Raw genomic sequence first — 7629 nt, 5'->3', positions numbered from 1 at the left:
GCAAGTTTACAATGATCTATGCAGCCTCCTGTATGTTCTCTAGAAACGTTAACTGGATGAAGGACCGATTGGGTTCTAAGTGTTAGCCATCTAAGCTAAAGCCTAATCATAGTAAGATCAAGAGAAATGCAACATTCAAATAATGCAACCATGGATATACTGTACCTCACCACAAAAATCTTGAGAAGAAACAGATTTATTGTAAATATGATTTTAGATGTGTACAATACAATGGAGTTTCCGCTTCCCAACTTGCACATACATTTATGACAAGTAATATTTCATTTTGTTAGAATACAAAATAAGTTGTGCTTCACGAATAACATGATCCACTGACAAAGAGCACCATCGTCTTCCCACTCATAAAGGGTGGAACCAAGACCACTAGCTGCATCATGAATGCAATTCAGCCTCAGCCAGGGGCACAATTTAGTTCAATGCGGATTAGGTAAATAATGTTTTTATTTAGATTGAGAAATGAGCAAAGTTTGAATGGAAATAGTTACATAATTTCATAGGACATGATTTAGAGTCAATGGCCATTGTGTTATTACTTTACAGTATGCCATTACAGAGCATGATGACCAGTCAGCTGGAACGTCAATCTACACGTCATGTACATGTTTTATGCTATTATATCAGTGGAAGCTATTTGAGTGAGGGAGTTATACTTCACTACTACACATACAAGTGTTACTGTAGGTTCCCTCCATGACTAAAATTATGACAAAATATCTTCAATGCACTGTGGATGCATACAGTATAATAGGTGCACTCTATCTACAATCAATGGAGCTGTGGACTTCTGCACATGTTTTAACACTGAGAAACCAGACACATTATCTGGTGATTATAGTTTTAAAAAATGAACTCTTGTTGGATATGATATTGTTATTGAGAGGGTCCTCTGAAGTGGAACAGTGATTTCATATCATGCTATACAGTATAATATTATGCATCAATATGTTCATAGACCAGTCAGTATTTGGACAATTAAATCAGGTGCACATTTAATTTGGACACAAGGCACAGACTTATTCTATGGCTCTACCAAAACATCACCTTAACTATGTACTGGACAGCCATACTAAATATGTCTCTATATTTATGACCTAAAGAATCAGCCCTTTTGCAGTCAATGCAAATTTGCAGTACTTTTCCTTGCCATTTTTATTGTCGGACATTGTTTTGTATAGACAAATGTCATACCCAAATACATACATGTGTACCTTTTTTTTGCATCACTTCACACACATTTGGTATTCTGAAGTCTTCTGTCTTATTGGTGCAAATGTTGAACTGATATGCGTTGCATATATGCCAAAAACGGCACATATGACGAGTCTAGTCTAGACAATTCTCCATACAAGTGGCTTGTGTGATGAAACAACAATACAACGTGTTGCAGTTTGTGTGACTGTGAGGTACGTCAAGCAACAGCAAAATAAAGGTTTGAACATATTCATTATGAGAAATGGGAGATGGTGCCTTGGTTGTTAGCATATAGCAGCAATCTATAGTATTGGTGCATTACGTTTCACTGACAATGTGATAACACACTCAAAACATATAGTTGTGTGCCTGACTATACAATACATATCTGGTTCAAATGTGGTTAAAAATACAAGCACTTATTGTATAGTAGACCTTAGCAAATCAGTATTGTATAGTAGGCCTTAGCAAATCAGTATTGTGTAGTAGGCCTTAGCAAATCAGTATTGTATAGTAGGCCTTAGCAAATCAGTATTGTATAGTAGGCCTTAGCAAATCAGTATTGTGTAGTAGGCCTTAGCAAATCAGTATTGTATAGTAGGCCTTAGCAAATCAGTATTGTGTAGTAGGCCTTAGCAAATCAGTATTGTATAGTAGGCCTTAGCAAATCAGTATTGTATAGTAGGCATGAGCAAATCAGTATTGTATAGTAGGCCTTAGCAAATCAGTATTGTATAGTAGGCATGAGCAAATCAGTATTGTATAGTAGGCCTTAGCAAATCAGTATTGTATAGTAGGCATGAGCAAATCAGTATTGTATAGTAGGCCTTAGCAAATCAGTATTGTATAGTAGGCCTTAGCAAATCAGTATTGTATAGTAGGCCTTAGCAAATCAGTATTGTATAGTAGGCCTTAGCAAATCAGTATTGTATAGTAGGCATGAGCAAATCAGTATTGTATAGTAGGCCTTAGCAAATCAGTATTGTATAGTAGGCCTTAGCAAATCAGTATTGTATAGTAGGCATGAGCAAATCAGTATTGTATAGTAGGCCTTAGCAAATCAGTATTGTATAGTAGGCCTTAGCAAATCAGTATTGTATAGTAGGCCTTAGCAAATCTGTCATGTTTTGTCATTTATTATCTTGTCTTGTCCCTGTGCTTCCCATTCTATTCGTTTCCCTCTGCTGGTCTTATTAGGTTCTTTCCCTCTTTCTATCCCTCTCTCTCTCCCTCCCTCTCTCACGCTCTCGCTCTCTCTTCTCTCTATCGTTCCGTTCCTGCTCCCAGCTGTTCCTATTCCCCTAATCAATCATTTAGTCTTCCCACACCTGTTCCCGATCCTTTCCCCTGATTAGAGTCCCTATTTCTTCCTTTGTGTTCCGTTCCTGTCCTGTCGGTTCCTTGTCTAGAATTCACCGTGCTGTGTTTGTGTATCGCCCTGTCGTGTCGTGTTTTCCTCAGATGCTGCGTGGTGAGCAGGTGTCTGAGTCTGTCTGGTTCAAGTGCCCTCCCGAGGCAACCTGCTGTTCACCTGCTGTTCAAGATCGAGTCTCCAGTTTGTCCTCGTCATTTCGAGTGAAAGTTGTGTTTTTTGTTTGTATTTACTTTACTGGATTAAAGACTCTGTTTTCGCCAAGTCGCTTTTGGGTCCTCTTTCACCTGCATGACAGAAGGAACCGACCAAGGAATGGACCCAGCGACTTCAGACGCTCGTTACACTGCCGTCGAGATCCAAGGAGCCATGCTCGGCAGACACGAGCAGGAATTGTCTGCTGCTCGCCATGCCGTGGAGAACCTGGCCGCTCAGGTTTCCGACCTCTCTGGACAGTTCCAGAGTCTACGTCTCGTGCCACCTGTTACTTCCTGGCCTGCCGAGCCTCCAGAACCTAGGGTTAATAACCCACCTTGCTACTCCGGGCAGCCCACTGAGTGCCGCTCCTTTCTCACGCAGTGTGAGATTGTGTTCTCTCTCCAACCCAACACATACTCTAGAGAGAGAGCTCGGGTTGCTTACGTCATTTCACTCCTTACTGGCCGGGCTCGAGAATGGGGCACAGCTATCTGGGAGGCAAGGGCTGATTGCTCTAACAAGTTCCAGAACTTTAAAGAGGAGATGATTCGGGTTTTTGACCGTTCAGTTTTTGGTAGGGAGGCTTCTAGGGCCCTGGCTTCCTTATGCCAAGGTGAACGGTCCATAACGGATTATTCTATTGAGTTTCGCACTCTTGCTGCCTCTAGTGAGTGGAACGAGCCGGCGCTGCTCGCTCGTTTTCTGGAGGGACTCCACGCAGTGGTTAAGGATGAGATTCTCTCCCGGGAGGTTCCTTCAGATGTGGACTCTTTGATTGCTCTCGCCATCCGCATAGAACGACGGGTAGATCTTCGTCACCGGGCTCGTGGAAGAGAGCTCGCATCAACGGTGTTTCCCTGCTCCGCATCGCAACCATCTCCCTCCTCTGGCTCAGAGTCTGAGCCCATGCAGCTGGGAGGGATTCGCATCTCGACTAAGGAGAGGGAACGGAGGATCACCAACCGCCTGTGCCTCTATTGCGGAGTTGCTGGACATTTTGTTAATTCATGTCCAGTAAAAGCCAGAGCTCATCTGTAAGCGGAGGGCTACAGGTGAGCGCAACTACTCAAGTCTCTCCATCAAAATCCTGTACTACTTTGTCGGTCCATCTACGCTGGACCGGTTCGGGTGCTACATGTAGTGCCTTGATAGACTCTGGGGCTGAGGGTTGTTTCATGGACGAAGCATGGGTTCGGAAACATGACATTCCTTTCAGAGAGTTAGAGAAGCCTACGCCCATGTTCGCCTTAGATGGTAGTCATCTTCCCAGTATCAGATTTGAGACACTACCTTTAACCCTCACAGTATCTGGTAACCACAGTGAGACTATTTCTTTTTTGATTTTTCGTTCACCGTTTACACCGGTTGTTTTGGGTCATCCCTGGCTAGTATGTCATAATCCTTCTATTAATTGGTCTAGTAATTCTATCCTATCCTGGAACGTTTCTTGTCATGTGAAGTGTTTAATGTCTGCCATCCCTCCCGTTTCTTCTGTCCCTACTTCTCAGGAGGAACCTGGCGATTTGACAGGAGTGCCGGAGGAATATCATGATCTGCGCACGGTCTTCAGTCGGTCCCGAGCCAACTCCCTTCCTCCTCACCGGTCGTATGATTGTAGTATTGATCTCCTTCCGGGGACCACTCCTCCTCGGGGTAGACTATACTCTCTGTCGGCTCCCGAACGTAAGGCTCTCGAGGATTATTTGTCTGTGTCTCTTGACGCCGGTACCATAGTGCCTTCTTCCTCTCCGGCCGGGGCGGGGTTCTTTTTGTTAAGAAGAAGGACGGTACTCTGCGCCCCTGCGTGGATTATCGAGGGCTGAATGACATAACGGTTAAGAATCGTTATCCGCTTCCCCTTATGTCATCAGCCTTCGAGATTCTGCAGGGAGCCAGGTGCTTTACTAAGTTGGACCTTCGTAACGCTTACCATCTCGTGCGCATCAGAGAGGGGGACGAGTGGAAAACGGCGTTTAACACTCCGTTAGGGCATTTTGAGTACCGGGTTTTGCCGTTTGGTCTCGCCAATGCGCCAGCTGTTTTTCAGGCATTAGTTAATGATGTTCTGAGAGACATGCTGAACATCTTTGTTTTTGTCTATCTTGACGATATCCTGATTTTTTCTCCGTCACTCGAGATTCATGTTCAGCACGTTCGACGTGTTCTACAGCGCCTTTTAGAGAATTGTCTCTACGTAAAGTCTGAGAAGTGCTCTTTTCATGTCTCCTCCGTTACTTTTCTCGGTTCCGTTATTTCCGCTGAAGGCATTCAGATGGATTCCGCTAAGGTCCAAGCTGTCAGTGATTGGCCCGTTCCAAGGTCACGTGTCGAGTTGCAGCGCTTTTTAGGTTTCGCTAATTTCTATCGGCGTTTCATTCGTAATTTCGGTCAAGTTGCTGCCCCTCTCACAGCTCTTACTTCTGTCAAGACGTGTTTTAAGTGGTCCGGTTCCGCCCAGGGAGCTTTTGATCTTCTAAAAGAACGTTTTACGTCCGCTCCTATCCTCGTTACTCCTGACGTCACTAGACAATTCATTGTCGAGGTTGACGCTTCAGAGGTAGGCGTGGGAGCCATTCTATCCCAGCGCTTCCAGTCTGACGATAAGGTTCATCCTTGCGCTTATTTTTCTCATCGCCTGTCGCCATCTGAGCGCAACTATGATGTGGGTAACCGTGAACTGCTCGCCATCCGCTTAGCCCTAGGCGAATGGCGACAGTGGTTGGAGGGGGCGACCGTTCCTTTTGTCGTTTGGACAGACCATAAGAACCTTGAGTACATCCGTTCTGCCAAACGACTTAATGCCCGTCAAGCTCGTTGGGCGTTGTTTTTCGCTCGTTTCGAGTTTGTGATTTCTTACCGTCCGGGTAGCAAGAACACCAAGCCTGATGCCTTATCCCGTCTGTTTAGTTCTTCTGTGGCTTCTACTGATCCCGAGGGGATTCTTCCTTATGGGCGTGTTGTCGGGTTAACAGTCTGGGGAATTGAAAGACAGGTTAAGCAAGCACTCACGCACACTGCGTCGCCGCGCGCTTGTCCTAGTAACCTCCTTTTCGTTCCTGTTTCCACTCGTCTGGCTGTTCTTCAGTGGGCTCACTCTGCCAAGTTAGCTGGTCATCCCGGTGTTCGAGGCACTCTTGCGTCTATTCGCCAGCGCTTTTGGTGGCCGACTCAGGAGCGTGACACGCGCCGTTTCGTGGCTGCTTGTTCGGACTGCGCGCAGACTAAGTCGGGTAACTCTCCTCCTGCCGGTCGTCTCAGACCGCTCCCCATTCCTTCTCGACCATGGTCTCACATCGCCCTAGACTTCATTACCGGTCTGCCTTTGTCTGCGGGGAAGACTGTGATTCTTACGGTTGTCGATAGGTTCTCTAAGGCGGCACATTTCATTCCCCTCGCTAAACTTCCTTCCGCTAAGGAGACGGCACAAATCATTATCGAGAATGTATTCAGAATTCATGGCCTCCCGTTAGACGCCGTTTCAGACAGAGGCCCGCAATTCACGTCACAGTTTTGGAGGGGGTTCTGTCGTTTGATTGGTGCGTCCGTCAGTCTCTCTTCCGGGTTTCATCCCCAGTCTAACGGTCAAGCAGAGAGGGCCAATCAGACGATTGGTCGCATACTACGCAGCCTTTCTTTCAGAAACCCTGCGTCTTGGGCAGAACAGCTCCCCTGGGCAGAATACGCTCACAATTCGCTTCCTTCGTCTGCTACCGGGTTATCTCCGTTTCAGAGTAGTCTGGGTTACCAGCCTCCTCTGTTCTCATCCCAGCTTGCCGAGTCCAGCGTTCCCTCCGCTCAAGCGTTTGTCCAACGTTGTGAGCGCACCTGGAGGAGGGTGAGGTCTGCACTTTGCCGTTACAGGGCACAGACTGTGAGAGCCGCCAATAAACGCAGGATTAAGAGTCCAAGGTATTGTTGCGGCCAGAGAGTGTGGCTTTCCACTCGCAACCTTCCTCTTACGACAGCTTCTCGTAAGTTGACTCCGCGGTTCATTGGTCCGTTCCGTGTCTCCCAGGTCGTCAATCCTGTCGCTGTGCGACTGCTTCTTCCGCGACATCTTCGTCGCGTCCATCCTGTCTTCCATGTCTCCTGTGTCAAGCCCTTTCTTCGCACCCCCGTTCGTCTTCCCTCCCCCTCCCGTCCTTGTCGAGAGCGCACCTATTTACAAGGTACATAAGATCATGGACATGCGTTCTCGGGGACGGGGTCACCAATACTTAGTGGATTGGGAGGGTTACGGTCCTGAGGAGAGGAGTTGGGTTCCGTCTCGGGACGTGCTGGACCGTTCACTCATTGATGATTTCCTCCGTTGCCGCCAGGATTCCTCCTCGAGTGCGCCAGGAGGCGCTCGGTGAGTGGGGGGTACTGTCATGTTTTGTCATTTATTATCTTGTCTTGTCCCTGTGCTTCCCATTCTATTCGTTTCCCTCTGCTGGTCTTATTAGGTTCTTTCCCTCTTTCTATCCCTCTCTCTCCCCCTCCCTCTCTCACTCTCTCGCTCTCTCTTCTCTCTATCGTTCCGTTCCTGCTCCCAGCTGTTCCTATTCCCCTAATCAATCATTTAGTCTTCCCACACCTGTTCCCGATCCTTTCCCCTGATTAGAGTCCCTATTTCTTCCTTTGTGATCCGTTCCTGTCCTGTCGGTTCCTTGTCTAGAATTCACCGTGCTGTGTTTGTGTATCGCCCTGTCGTGTCGTGTTTTCCTCAGATGCTGCGTGGTGAGCAGGTGTCTGAGTCTGTCTGGTTCAAGTGCCCTCCCGAGGCAACCTGCTGTTCACCTGCTGTTCAAGATCGAGTCTCCAGTTTGTCCTCGTCATTTCGAGTGAAAGTTGTGTTTTTTGTTTGT

Source organism: Oncorhynchus gorbuscha, linkage group LG16 (genome assembly GCF_021184085.1).
Source record: "Oncorhynchus gorbuscha isolate QuinsamMale2020 ecotype Even-year linkage group LG16, OgorEven_v1.0, whole genome shotgun sequence".
NCBI lineage: Eukaryota > Metazoa > Chordata > Actinopteri > Salmoniformes > Salmonidae > Oncorhynchus > Oncorhynchus gorbuscha.
Note: the sequence above shows the minus strand (reverse complement) of the source record.